The sequence below is a fragment of the Grampus griseus genome, assembly GCF_964374135.1.
Source record: "Grampus griseus genome assembly, chromosome: 12".
Taxonomy (NCBI): Eukaryota; Metazoa; Chordata; class Mammalia; order Artiodactyla; family Delphinidae; genus Grampus; species Grampus griseus.
The window spans coordinates 61,821,926-61,837,951 of NC_139006.1; the positions used below are offsets into that span (position 1 = coordinate 61,821,926).

The window sequence follows — 16,026 nt, forward strand, 5'->3', positions numbered from 1 at the left end:
GATGAACAATACAATAACTGAAATGAAACTACACTACAAGGAATCAATAGCAGTATAACTGAGGCAGAAGAATGGATAAGTGACCTGGAAGACAGAATGGTGGAATTCACTGCCATGGAACAGAAAAAAAAAAAAAAAATGAAAAGAAATGAAGACAGGGCTTCCCTGGTGGCGCAGTCGTTGAGAGTCTGCCTGCCAATGCAGGGGACGTGGGTTCGTGCCCCGGTCTGGGAAGATGCCACGTGCCACGGAGCAGCTGGGCCTGCGAGCCATGGCCACTGACCCTGCGTGTCCAGAGCCTGTGGTCCGCAACGGGAGAGGCCACAACAGTGAGAGGCCCGTGCAAAAAAAAAAAAAAAAAAGAGATGAAGACAGCCTAAGAGACCTCTGGGACAACATTAAACGCAACAACATTCGCATTATAGAGGTCCCAGAAGGAGAAGAGAGAGAGAAAGGACTAGAGAAAATATTTGAAGAGATTATAGTCGAAAACTTCCCTAACATGGGAAACGAAATAGCCACCCAAGTCCAGGAAGCACAGCAAGTCCCATACAGGATAAACCCAAGGAGAAACACGCTGAGACACATATTAATCAAACTGGCAAAAATGAAAGACAAAGAAAAATTATTGAAGGCAGCAATGGAAAAATAACAAATAACATACAAGGGAACTCCCATAAGGTTAACAGCTGATTTCTCAGCAGAAACTCTACAAGCCAGAAGGGAGTGGCATGATATACTTAAAGTGATGAAAGGGAAGAACCTACAACCAAGATTACTCTACCCGGCAAGGATCTCATTCACATTTGATAGAGAAATCAAAAGCTTTCCAGACAAAAGCAAAAGCTAAGAAAATTCAGCACCACCAAACCAGCTCTACAACAAATGCTAAAGGAACTTCTCTAAGTGGGAAACACAAGAGAAGAAAAGGACCTACAAAAACAAACCCAAAACAATTAAGAAAATGGTCATAGGAACATATGTATCAATAATTACCTTAAACGTGAATGGATTAAATGCTCCAACCAAAAGACATAGGCTTGCTGAATGGATACAGAAACAAGACCCATATATATGCTGTCTACAAGGACCCACTTCAGACCTAGGGACACATACAGACTGAAAGTGAGGGGATAGAAAAAGATATTCCATGCAAATGGAAATCAAAAGAAAGCTGGAGTAGCAATACTCATATCAGATAAAATAGACTTTAAAATAAAGAACGTTACAAGAGGCAAGGAAGGACACTACATAATGATCAACGGATCAATCCAAGAAGAAGATATAACAATTATAAATATATATGCACCCAAAATAGGAACACCTCAATACATAAGGCAACTGCTAACAGCTATACAAGAGGAAATCGACAGTAACACAATAATAGTGGGGGATTTTAACACCTCACTTACACCAATGGACAGATCAACCAAAATGAAAATATATAAGGAAACAGAAGCTTTAAATGACACAACAGACCAGATAGATTTAATTGATATTTATAAGACATTCCATTCAAAAACAGCAGATTACACTTTCTTCTCAAGTGCACATGGAACATTCTCCAGGATAGATCATATCTTGGGTCACAAATCAAGACTCAGTAAATTTAAGAAAATTGAAATCATATCAAGCATCTTTTCTGACCACAACACTATGAGATTAGAAATGAATTACAAGGAAAACAACGTAAAAAACACAAACACATGGAGGCTAAACAATACGTTACTAAATAACCAAGAGATCACTGAAGAAATCAAAGGGGAAATCAAAAAATACCTAGAGACAAATGACAATGAAAACACGATGATCCAAAACCTATGGGATGCAGCAAAAGCAGCTCTAAGAGGTAAGTTTATAGCTATACAAGCCTACCTCAAGAAACAAGAAAAATCTCAAATAAACAATCTAACCTTACACTTAAAGGGACTAGAGAAAGAAGAACAAACAAAACCCAAAGTTCGTAGAAGGAAAGAACTCATAGAGATCAGGCAGAAATAAATGAAATAGAAACAAAGAAAACAATAGCAAAGATCAATAAAACTAAAAGCTGGTTCTTTGAGAAGATAAACAAAAATGATAAACCATTAGCCAGACTCATCAAGAAAAAGAGGGAGAGGACTCAAATCAATAAAATTAGAAATGAAAAAGGAGAAGTTACAACAGACACTACAGAAATACAAAGCATCCTAAGAGATGACTACAAGCAACTCTATGCCAATAAATTGGACAACCTAGAAGAAATGGACAAATTCTTAAGAAAGGTATAACCTTCCAAGACTGAACCAGGAAGAAACAGAAAATATGAACAGACCAATCACAGAAGAGGAAATTGAAACTGTGATTAAAAATCTTCCAACATACAAAAGTCCATGACCACATGGCTTCACAGGTGAATTCTATCAAACATTTAGAGAAGAGCTAACACACATCCTCTCAAACTCTTCCAAAAAATTGCAGAGGAAGGAACACTCCCAAACTCATTCTATGAGGCCACCATCACCCTGATACCAAAACCAGACAAAGATACTACAAAAAAAGAAAATTACAGACCAATATCACTGATGAATATAGATGCAAAAATCCTCAACAAAATACTAGCAAACAAAATCCAACAACACATTAAAAGGATCATACACCATGATCAAGTGGGATTTATCCCACGGATTCTTCAATATGTGCAAATCAATCAATGTGATACCCCATATTAACAAATTGAAGAATAAAATCCATATGATCATCTCAATAGATGCAGAAAAAGCTGTTGACAAAATTCAACACCAATCTATGATAAAAGCTCTACAGAAAGTGGGCATAGAGGGAACCTACCTCAATATAATAAAGGCCATATACGACAAACCCACAGCAAACATCATTCTCAATGGTGAAAAACTGAAAGCATTTCCTCTAAGATCAGGAACAAGACAAGGATGTCCACTCTCACCACTAGTATTCAACATAGTTTTGGAAGTCCTAGCCACGGCAATCAGAGAAGAAAAAGACATAAAAGGTATACAGATTGGAAAAGAAGAAGTAAAACTGTCACTGTTTGCAGATGACATGATACTATACATAGAGAATCCTAAAAATGCCACCAGAAAACTACTAGAGCTAATCAATGATTTGGTAAAGTTGCAGGATACAAAATTAATGCACAGAAATCTCTTGCATTCCTATACACTAATGATGAAAAATCTGACAGAGAAATTAAGGAAACACCCCCATTTACCATTGCAACAAAAAGAATAAAATACCTAGGAATAAACCTACCTAGGGAAACAAAAGACCTGTATGCAGAAAACTATAAGACACTGATGAACGAAATTAAAGATGATACCAACAGATGGAGAGATATACCATGTTCTTGGATTGGAAGAATCAATATTGTGATAATGACTATACTACCCAAAGCAATCTACAGATTCAATGCAATCCCTATCAAATTACCAATGGCATTTTTTACGGAAGTAGAACAAAAAATCTTAAAATTTGTATGGAGACACAAAAGACCCCGAATAGCCAAAGCAGTCTTGAGGGAAAAAAATGGGGCTGGAGCAATCAGACTCCCTGACTTCAGACTATACTACAAAGCTACAGTAATCAAGACAATATGGTACTGGCACAAAAACAGAAATATAGATCAATGGAACAAAATAGAAAACCCAGAGATAAACCCACTTACCTATGGTCAACTAATCTATGACAAAGGAGGCAAGGATATACAATGGAGAAAAGACAGTCTCTTCAATAAGTGGTGCTGGGAAAACTGGACAGCTACATGGAAAAGAATGAAATTAGAACACTCCCTAACACCATACACAAAAATAAACTCAAAATGGATTCGAGACCTAAATGTAAGATTGGACACTATAAAACTCTTAGAGGAAAACATAGGAAGTACACTCTTTGACATAAATCACAGCAAGATCTTTTTTGATCTACCTCCTAGAGTAATGGAAATAAAAACAAAAATAAACAAATGGGACCTAATGAAACTTAAAAGCTTTTGCACAGCAAAGGAAACCATAAATAAGACGAAAAGACAACCCTCAGAATGGGAGAAAATAGTTGCAAACGAATCAACGGACAATGGATTAATCTCCAAAATATATAAACAGCTCATGCAGCTCAATATTAAAGAAACAAACAACCCAATGCAAAAATGGGCAGAAGACCTAAATAGGCATTTCTCCAAAGAAGACATACAGATGGCCAAGAAGCACATGAAAAGCTGCTCAACATCACTAATTACTAGAGAAATGTAAATCAAAACTACAATGAGGTATCACCTCACACCAGTTAGAATGGGCATCATCAGAAAATCTACAAACAACAAATGCTGGAGAGGGTGTGGAGAAAAGGGAACCCTCTTGCACTGTTAGTGGGAATATAAATTGATACAGCCACTATGGAGAACAGTATGGAGGTTCCTTAAAAAACTAAAAATAGAATTACCATATGATCCAGCAATCCCACTACTAGGCAAATACCCAGAGAAAACTGTAATTCAAAAGGACGCATACACCCCAATGTTCATTGCAGCACTATTTACAATAGCCAGGTCATGGAAGCAACCTAAATGTCCATTGACAGATGAATGGATAAAGAAGTTGTGGTACATATATACAATGGAATATTATTCAGCCATAGAAAAGAACGAAATTGGGTCATTTGTTGAGACGTGGATGGATCTAGAGACTGTCATACAGAGTGAAGTAAGTCAGAAAGAGAAAAACAAATATCGTATATTAACGCATGTTTGTGGAACCTAGAAAAATGGTACAGATGAACCAGTTTGCAGGGCACAAGGTGAGACACAGATGTAGAGAACAAACATATGGACACCAAGGGGGGAAAGCCGCGGGGGGATGAGGATGGTGGTGTGTTGAATTGGGTGATTTGGATTGACATGGATACATTGATGTGTATAAAATTGATGACTAATAAGAACCTGCTCTATAAAAAAATAAATAAAATAAAATTCAAAAATTGAAAAGAAAAAAAAAGTAAGTTGAACTATATGCAGCATGATCCTATAAAAAAAAAGAATAAAATTAACAACATAAACATAATGGAAAAAGTTAGAGAATATAAAATGTAGCAGAATAACAGCTAGAGTACTAATATATAAATAATTCTTTGAAACTGATTGAAAAGAACCCAAAAATGGGCAAGAAATATGAACAGATGATTTACTTTGGGTGTATGTGTACCTTAAATATATAGAAAAATATACAAGCTCACCCATAAAAAAGAGAAGTGCAAATGAAAACAACTGAAATACCATTTCTCATCCATCAGAATGACAAAATTAACAAGTGTGACAACACATTGTGTTGACAAGACTGTGGGAAACAGCCACTCTCATACATTGCTGGTGAGAATGAAAATTGGTGCAAATTTTAGGAGAGGAAGTTCAACAATATCTAACCAAACCACGTATGTATTTACCTTTATCTTTTTTTTAAGATTTTTTTTTGATGTGGACAATTTTTAAAGTCTTTCTTGAATTTGTTACAGTATTGCCTCTGTTCTATGTCTCAGTTTTTTGGCCTCGGCGCACGTGGGATCCTAGCTCTCGACTAGGGATGGAGCCCACACCCCCTGCATTGGAAGGCAAGGTCTTAACCACTGGACCACCAGGGAAGTCCCTGTGTTTACCTTTTGATCCAGCTATCCCACTTCTAGGAATGTACCCCTAAAGATACACCTCCAGCAAAACCAGAATACATATGCACAGGTTATTCACTGAAGTACTGTTTGTAACTGGGAAATTTTGGAAACAACCTAAGTGCTCATATATAGGAGAGTGCTTGATAAAATATGGTACATCCACACAATGAAGTTTTATGCACCTATGAAAAAGAATGAGGAATATCTCTAAGAACAGATATAGCATGATTTCCAGTCTATATTTTAAAGTGAAAAAAGCAAAGGGCAAGTTTTTATACCATAGAAATTGGCAAAGGTTGCAAATCCCAGTTTTTATCCACTGGAGACCCAGTTGTTAACCATTTAGCAGCACACCACCTGAAGGGATTGGGAAATATAGCAAGCAGGGTAAGGCTAGAATAATCTTGTGACATTGGAATGGAATTGGAGGTATCATTATGCATACATACATGTATTTCCTTACTCTGTCTGCTGAGAGAGCCTAGAAATATGACATGTAGGGTCAATGAGCATAACTAGAGCACAAATCCTGGTTTCTAAATACTATTCTCTATGAAAAGGAACCTGGGCTCTTTGGAGAAATGGAAGATTCCAGGACTGGGGCAAAAAAATGTCATACTAAGCCTGTAACATCTTGTGCCAGAAAGCATGGAAGTGCTCAAAGAATGATGGGGATATTTCAAAAGGACACAGGATCCAGGATAAGAGGATCCAGTTTAAAGGGGATCCCCACTGTCCAAATCTAGGACAATCTGAGCATCAAGATAAATTATTGTATAATAGTAACATAATCCATTGAACAAAATAAGAATCCATAAATCCATACTAACAGAGAAAGAGAGAGACAGAGAGGGACAGAGAGAGACAGAAAGAGAGAGAGAGGCTCTTCCTTCCAGTAGAATGCCAACTTTATTATGTAGATGGAATTAGAAAATCACCACACAAAGACTTGTACATGAATGTTCACAGTAGCTTTATTTGTAATAGCCAAAAACTGGAAATAACCCAAAAGTCCCTTAAAGGTCAATGAATATACAAACTGTGATATGTCCATAAAATGGAATACTACTCAGTAATTAAAAAAAACAGACTATTTACACACGGCAACATGGACGAATCTCAAAATAATTATGATAAACAAAGGCAAAAAAAGAGTACTTGTTGTGTTCCAATTACATAAATAACAGAAAATACAACTAACTTACAGTGACAGAAAGCAGATCAGTGGTTGCCTGGAAGAGGACTGATGAGGTAGGAGGGATTTCAAAGGGGCAAAGGAAAGTTTGGGGGTGATGGATATGTTTACTATCCACTATCTTAACTGTGGTGACAGTTTCATGGGTGGAACACACATGTCAAAACTTATTAAAGTGTATACTTTAAACATTAGCAGTTTATTATGTGTAAATTATTCTTCCATAAAATTGCTAATATTCGAAAATCACTATTTAGGAACCATCCTAAATAGTTGATTAAGAGTAATAATTGGGGCTTCCCTGGCGGCGCAGAGGTTGAGAGTCCGCCTGCCAATGCAGGGGACACGGGTTCGTGCCCTGGTCTGGGAAGATCCCACATGCCGCGGAACGGCTGGGCCCGTGAGCCATGGCCGCTGGGGCTGCGCGTCCGGAGCCTGTGCTCCGCAACGGAAGAGGCCACAGCAGTGAGAGGCCCGCGTATCGCAAAAAAAAAAAAAAAAAAAAAGCATAATCAATGGCTGTTAAAACTAATGGATGAAAGTTTGAGCAAAGTGGTATGTTTACATATATTCAAGGTATTTTCCTGTAATTACAAAGAGGAAAGCAGTAATTTTACAGTGGAGAAACCTAGAAAACACCACTGGAGTAGGCTGAATAATGACCCCCTAAAGACGTCTACAGCCTAATCCCCAAACCTGTGAGTACGTTTCCCTACGTGACAAAAAGGACTTTACAGGTGTGATTAAATTAAGGATCTTGAGATGCGGAGATTAGCCTAGATTATCCAGGTGGGCCCAGTGTAATCACAGGGCTCATCGTAAGAAGGAGGCAGGAGAGTCAGTCAGAAATGTGAAGAAAGGTGCAGAGGTCAGAGAGAGAGATTTGAAGCTGCTGTGCCGCTGGCTTAGAGGAAGGGACCACAAGCCAGTGAGTGCAGGCAGCCTCAAGAAGCTGCACAAGGCAGAGGCTCTAGAGCCTCCAGAGGGAACCAGCCTTGCTGACACCTTGATTTTAGCCAAGTGAAACTCATTTCAGACTTCTGACCTCCGGAACTATAAGATCATAAATTTGTGCTGTTTCAAGCCTCTAAACTTGTGGTAATTTGCTACAGCAGCAACAGGAAACTAACGCAACAACCTTAACCAAAGGGTCAAAGTTAACACAACCAGTAACAGGACACATAAATATCACATGCCCCTGATATTGAGAATAACACAGCATCACTTCTGTGTAGCTCATGCCAAAAACAGCTTGAATCTAATCATAAGGAAACAGGCAAACTCAAATTGAAGGACATTCTACAAAATAACTGTCCTATGCTCTTCAAAAATGTCAGTCATAAAGAACAAAGACTGAGGAACTGTTCCAGATTAAAGAAGACTGAAGAGACCGGACTAAATGCAACACAGAGTCCTGGATCAAACGAAATGTTTTCTTCTTTAGTTATAAGGACATTACTGGGACAATTTAAATAGGGTCTATATGCTAGCTAATAGTATTATATTATCATCATACTGTGATTAAGCAGGAAAATATCCTTATATTAGGAAATATACAATGAAGTATTTGTGGATAAAGGAGATCATGCCTGCAACTTTACTTTTAAGTGGTTCAGAAAAAATAAATGTGTGTGTATATATTTTATGTGTGGATAGATACACAAACATCTATATGTATGTGTGTGTACATATATATGTATATGTATGTGTGTGTTTTATATATATATGTACATATATATATATATATAGAGAGAGAGAGAGAGAGAGAGAAAGAGAGAAAACAAAGTATTAACATTTGAGGAATCCAAGTGAAAAGTAAATAGAAATTCCCTGTACAATTTTACAACTTTTCTGTAAATCTAAAATTCTCTTTCAAAGTTAAAAACTTCCCATAACAAAAGACACTCTAAACAAAGTAAAATGACAAATTGAGAAGAACATAAATATTTATTTATTAATTTTTTTTTATTTTTATGGCTGCGTCGGGTCTTAGTTGTGGCACGTGGGATCTTCCGTTGTGGTGTATGGGCTCTTCGTTGCGGTGCGCGAGCTTCTCTCTAGTTGTGGCATGCGGGTTTTCTCTTCTCTAGTTGTGGCGCACAGGCTCCAGAGCTCGTGGGCTCTGTAGTTTGTGGCATGTGAGCTCTCTAGCTGAGGCGAGTGAGCTCAGTAGTTGTGGCACACGGGATTAGTTGCCCTGCGGCGCATAGGATCTTAGTTCCCTGACCAGGGATCGAACCCACGTCCCCTGCGTTGGAAGGTGGATTCTTTACCACTGGACCACCAAGGAAGTCGCAGAGTAGAGCAGAAATATTTAATCAAGGATTAATGTATACAATGAGCACCTAAAATCAATCATATAAAGATGAACAACCAATTTTTTTCAAACAGCTAAGAGATATAAACAGACAGTGCTCTTAAAAAGAAAAACAGGGACTTCCCTGGTGGTCCAGTGTCTAAGACTCTGCGCTCCCAATGCAGGGAGCCCGTGTTCAATCCCTGGTCGGGGAACTAGATCCCACATGCACGCCACAACTAAGAAGTCTGCATGCTGCAACTAAAGATTCCGCATGCTGCAACGAAGATCCCACACGCGGCAAGCAAGATCCTGTGTGCTGCAACTAAGACCCAGAGCAGCCAAATAAATAAATAAATAAATAAATGGATAGATATTAGAATAAAGCAGAATTACACATAGAAACATAAGAAGATATTCACAATATACTGTTACAAGAAAACTGAAAGTTGCATATATGAGCCCATAATAGGTGAACTTATATATGTTAAGAAAAATGTATAACTTCATTATATATAACAGCAAAGAGAAAAGTCTAGAAGCAGACATACCTCACATTTACTAGTGGCAACCTCTATTTCTGAACTGATTGGATTCCTGTAACAAAATTGGACATAAAACTACAAACAAGTTCATATTTTACTAAATACAGATTAATTCATATTATGCATGGTGAGATCATGGCTTTTTGAAAGACGATTATCCCCGTAAATTTAACAAAGAAGGCATAAGATTTAGAAGATGTCAATGTTCAGAAAGTTGGCTGTCTGACATTACTCATCTAACCTTTAACATGATCCAAATCTCACACACATGTGTGTATGCACACACAGACACACACACACACAACCCTCAGGGCCACGAGACATTTGACTCACAAATCCCCTGGGAGAGAAAATATGAGAATTGAAGATAGGTGTTTTAATTCATAGGGAACACCAGACCACCCCCAAGAGCGTTGCTAATGTTAGTGCTATGGCTTTTCTAGTTAATAAAAATAAGTTAAAGGTTTGTAATTTACCCTGAGAGGTGCATGACTATACACATCACAGGGTAAAAACCAGTGATGTGTCAGTGCCCAGAAATACAGACCCCAAAGTCCTCTTCCTGGTCCACAGCATTCCAGAGAATTCCCAGACATGCCCAGGACACTGTCCAGGCCTGGGAGGCAAGCAAGTACCAGGAAGAGGTTGCACCTGAAACTGAAAGTAGGTCCTCAAATATGGGACCAACAAAATCCAAGGGAACAACAAACTCTAGCAGTCCCGCCAGGAAAGCCAAGAAAGCAAGCCAGTTCAAAAACCAAATGTACTGCCAATCCTGCCCAAAGCAAATACAGCCAGGAATCCAAAGTAGGTCAAACCCAGGGGAATGGCCACAGTGACTGCACCAGCTGACTCGCAGCCCCTCCTACTCCCGGTGGGAAGTTTGGGCCCAATCCAAAAACATTCCCAACAGCCTCTGACACGCTTCATATCACACGCCCACTGCGATACAATTTTGAAGGGCTTTAATCTCTATCTACTACCCTTCTGGTTGACCCACCAGGCAAACTGGGTACTCAAAGGACAGTAAGTTTTGAAGTCTTAAGACAATACATAACTGTGAAGATTCTTAAGTGGTCTCATCCCTGCAGAATTCACAGCTAGGATGCATTTCACAGTGGCTAACTGGCAAACCTCAACTTAACTCCTTATCCTGTACTCAAGTAATCCAGATATTCAATTGCCTGGATCTTTTTCTGTGACAATTTATCTGAAGTAAAGGAACTGCAAGTTAATAGAAAATATTTACTGTTAATAACTTCCTTAAGGTAAAACCTGGCCTCAGTGCATTCACTCCTGTTCAGTTTCCTCCATCTTATCTATCTCCATCTCTGAAACCCCAATGCTTAATCAGAAAAGTCCTCAAGAAAAATTCCCTTATATTCTCTGGACTTCGATTATCCAAAGCAAAATTAAACTTGTAATTTCTAACAAATTTTGAACCAAAAATGAATCAGGGTCAATTATCAATTGATCAGAAAGTATTGCTAATCAGAATATCCCATTTCCTAAACAGTCTAGGTAATTGAAGAGTCTGTTTACTCTCCCACAGTGTTTCAGCCTTGGCATGCTGGTGTATCAGAAGACATCTTAGAGCTCAAGTAATCTCCGTCCTTTAACCAATGAAGAAACTGAGGCCCAGTCATAACATTCTTTTCTCTTTTTAAAAAAATAAATTTATTTTCAGCTGCGTTGGGTCTTTGTTGCTGCACGCGGGCTTTCTGTAGTTGCCGCGAGCGGGGGCTACTCTTTGTTGCGGTGCGCGGGCTTCTCATTGCAGTGGCTTGTCTTGTTGCGGAGCACAGGCCCTAGGCACACGGGCTTCAGTAGTTGTGGTGCACGGGCTCTAGAGCACAGGCTCAGTAGTTGTGGCTCATGGACTTAGCTCCTCCACGGCACGTGGGATCTTCCCGGACCAGGGCTCAAATCCATGTCCCCTGCACTGGCAGGCGAATTCTTAACCATTGCGCCACCAGGGAAGCCCCCAACATTTTTAACTCAAGTAGAAATACATAAATGCAGAAAGTGTTACTCAACCAGCAACATGCAAATAAATGCAATAATCTCCAAATTTGCACATCAGGCTGATTAACTTTGATCCTGAGGAATAACATTTTTTTCATTCCAGAAATCACTCATCCTCTGTCTCAGTGATTCAGCTTTCCCTGACCCCTGAAATATGTGACTCTTGGTTCTACTTGTTCCTACTGACTATAAAATAGACAATTTGGGTTGACCTTGAGGCTTTTTCAAAGTTTTAATTTAAATTTAGTTAAGTTGTAGGTTTAGTTTATTTTTAGTTTCATCACTGCCATTTCACTGAGGCCAGCCCAAGTTCAGTATATTTAGGGTTTTCTGTACTTCCTGTCCATGAAATTTGGGAATGAGAATGTTTTCATATTCAAATTTCAGACTTATGTGTGAATTAAATATCAGGATTTTAGAAGCGAATAAAAAGTAGTTCTTCCAGTACATGTTCATCTGAGTCCACTGCCTTTTCTCCTTTTCTAACTCACTGATTTCTCATCCAGCTTGATCCAGTGAACATCTTGCATGAATTTGGAGCACAGAGGATATTCAGGCATATTAGATGTGAAACACATGTTAAAATGACATTCAACTGAGCTGGATCTAACTCACTGAAACTAAATCTCAACTAAATCAAGTTTAAAACTTATGTCCATGCAAACCTACACACAGATGTTGATAGCAGTTTTACTCATAAATGCACAAAATTGGAAGCAACCAAGATGTCCTGCAATAATAGGTGAATGATAAACAAACTGTAGTACATGCATACTACGGAATATTATTTAGCAATAAGAAGAAATGAGCTATCCAGCCACAAAAAGACATAGGAGAATCTTAAATGCATATTGCTAAATGAAAGAAGTCAGTCTGAAAAACCTACATACCGTACGATTCCAACTATATGACATCCTGGAAAAAGCAAAACTATGGAGACAATAAAAAGGTTGGCAGTTACCTGGGGTTCAGGGGAGGCAAGGAAGGATGAATAGAGGATTTTTCAAGTTAGTGAAACTATTCTGTATAATACTGTAATGGTGGATACATGGCATCACACATTTGTCAAAACCCATAGAAAACGAAAAGTGAACCTTAATGTAAAGTACGGACTTTAGCTAATAATACTGGTGCAGCAATTGTACACACTAATGCAAGATATTCAGGTGGACCCAACGTTAATCACAAGAGTCCTTAAAAGAGAGAAGCAGAGTGATGTGATTGCTGGCTTTAACAATAAAAGAGGGCCAGTAGCCAAGAAATGAGGGCAGTCTCTAGACACAGGAAAAGGCAAGGAACAGATTTTCCTCTTGAGCCCCCAGAGGGAATGCAGCTCTGCAGACACCTCAACTTTAGCCCAGTGAGATTCCTGCCATCCAGAACTGTAAGATGATAAATTTGTGTTGTTTTAAGTCACTGAGTTTGTGGTAATTAGTTGTAGCAGCAATAGGAAACTCATACACTCTATTTCCTTCACTGCTGTCACCAAGATCCTTAACTGTATGATACGTGTATTTGGCCACCATGGGATTCACAGACTAGAATATAAACTCCTAAAATCTCGTGTCATGTCTAGCACAGAGTAGGTGCTCAGCAAACACTCATTAAAGGCAAGATTTCTCACCCCAACCCTAACAGGTATCATCATCCAGATGTTTCAGATGCAGACACAGAGACTCAGAGAGGTAACATCACTAGCCCAAAGTCACACAGCAATAGCATACATAGCCGAACAGAGATTCAAAGCCACATTCACCCAGTGCCAAAACCTGTGCCACTGGGCCCTGAGGATAATACTGTGGAATTAGCCTCATGAGAGAAGTACAGAGATCCCTGTGGGGGCACAGAGGAGAAGCACTGTCAGGGCTGGTAAGACCAGGCCTCACAGAAGGGGAGACATTCTGGAAGCCTTGAGGAGGAATTTTCTAGGTGGAAAAGCAGGGATGGAGGTGGTTATTTTTGTTTAGGTATCCATTAAGTAAAATTTAGGACCCATGGGAATGGGAGAATAAGGAAAGAGGAAGTTTAAAATGTAGAAACCATTAACAGAAGCTCGTTTGGGGCAAAAGGTCCCTAAAACAAGCTCCCTCTGGGTGTAGGGCCTTGGGGCATATGGGTCTTTGAAGCAGACTTTCTTTCCCTTTCTTCCTCTGAACCTTGCAGGATGGGATGCCTAAACCTGTGCTGTCAGCTGACTACCCTGTCATAAGATAAAATCAGACTATTCCAAACTTTTGCTGCAATGTACACCTTTCTGCGTCAGCACTTTTTTCATATTTGGAGTATTTCCTTAGGCTTGATTGTCAGGAGAGGAATTACGGTGCCAAAGCCTATGATCGTTAAGACTAATAACACATGCAGCCAAATTCTTTCCAAAAAACTCTACAGTGTTCCCTGTCAGCAGCAATGACTAGGAGTGCTCACCTCCCTGCATCTTCCCCAGAGGAAGGCACTGCACTTAACACATATTTTTTTTAACTTGCTAAATATGATAGGTGAAAAATGTAATCTCAGTACTGTTTTAATTTGGATATTTTATTATTAGTGAGATTGAACATTTTCCATATTTTTACAATATTTTCACTTTTAGATCTTCACTTATGAATTGGAAAGATCACTATTAAAACAGTACAAGGCCAAAAGGTGGAGAAAGCACATAGATAAACAAGTTTCTACTGCAAGGGAAAACCTGATCTTTTTTGGCTACATCTTTCTTGTCGGATAAGTACCTAACTGAGCCTTAGGTGGGCTTCCTCCCAAGCCTGGCTTCTCCAGGAGCCCCCTCTCCCACACCTTCCCCTCCTCCTTCTCTCTCTGCAGCAGAGATGTGCTCCACGCTCAGGAGACCTTCTGTGAACCCACGGCTCCAGCAGCCACGAAGGAGCTGAGAGAACAGAGAATCCCGAGGCTGTGCTGGGTCCACTTTCTATCTCCTCACCAACATGAAGCTTGTAGCTGGTCAGGGAATTCCCATGGAGCCCCACGTATGTTCTCCCAGCTTCCCTCTCCCATCACTCCCAGCCCACCCCGAGCCAGGGCCTCCCTTCTGCTGTGAACTGCCCTTTCCCAAAGTGCTTACCATTTCCAAAGGATCCCTTCTGCCAGGGAGGGCCCATTCCAACTAGGGTGACGCAAATAATGACAGGACCATGCAAATACAAGATTTTCTTTAAAATTTTGTTCATTGTGGGGTTTTCTGCATTAATTTTGATTTTTAAAAATACTGCTTTAAAGTATTATTTATCTTGATTCCTGAGGGTTTAGGGTTTTTTGGCATCCCCTTAAATGTTATGCCCAAGGCAAGTGCCTCACTCTAATCCTGGTCCTGCCTTCCTCCCACCAGCAGGGATGCCTCTGCCCAACCAGGACCTCCTTCAGTCACATTAAGGTGCAAAGAACTCAGCCACTACATTTCTTGGGTGGGGAGACTTTACAGAATATCTGATTATCCTACAGTGAATACACTAGGAAAAAAGAACATCAAAATCACCCATAATCTTGAAAACCAGAGATAACTTCCATTTACATGCTTTTAAAAAACACAAAAATGCTGAGTTGAGGGGAGGAGCAGCTTTATAATCTGCTGTTCCTTACAAGGATCATAAATATGCTTCTTCAACAGCTATGTGGACAAGCTATACAAGCATATGTCTACTGCAAAAACCTCCAGAAACTTACTCTCTAACTTACCCCTGGAGGTTGGGATTTGAGGCGCTGAGGGAAGGACTCTGATGTTTTAAGTTTTCTTTCATTTTTTTTTTTTTTTTTACTATATATGCACCTGTATTGTTTTGCTATTTTACAATGAGCATGTGTCACATGCCTACTTTTAAGAATACCAGTAGGGACTTTCCTGGTGGTCCAGTTGTTAGGACTCCATGCTTCCAACGCAGGGGGTGTGGGTTTGATTCCTGGTTGGGGAACTAAGATCCCACATGCCATGCGGCAAGGCAAAAAAAATTTTTTTTTAATTTTAAAAAATACCAACAGAGGGCTTCCCTGGTGGCGCAGTGGTTGAGAGACCGCCTGCCAATGCAGGGGACACGGGTTCGTGCCCCGGTCCGGGAAGATCCCACATGCCGCGGAGCGGCTGGGCCCGCGAGCCATGGCCACTAAGCCTGCGCATCCGGAGCCTGTGCTCCGCAACGGGAGAGGCCACAACAGTGAGAGGCCCGCATACCACAAAAAAAAAAAAAAAAATATCAACAGAAATTAAAAACAAATGACTCATTGTATCTGCCAACTGGTTCTCTGCTTACAGGGCAGATGGCAAGGAGAGGTGATGGTGAGGG

General features: G+C 39.7%; 1 protein-coding gene across 1 annotated transcript in view; it reads right to left on the reverse strand.

Annotated features, from left to right (window-relative positions):
• PSTPIP2 (proline-serine-threonine phosphatase interacting protein 2) overlaps positions 1 to 16,026 on the reverse strand; it is an 84,170-nt gene that overhangs the window by 49,665 nt on the left and 18,479 nt on the right. The gene's annotated exons all lie outside the window — the stretch shown is intronic.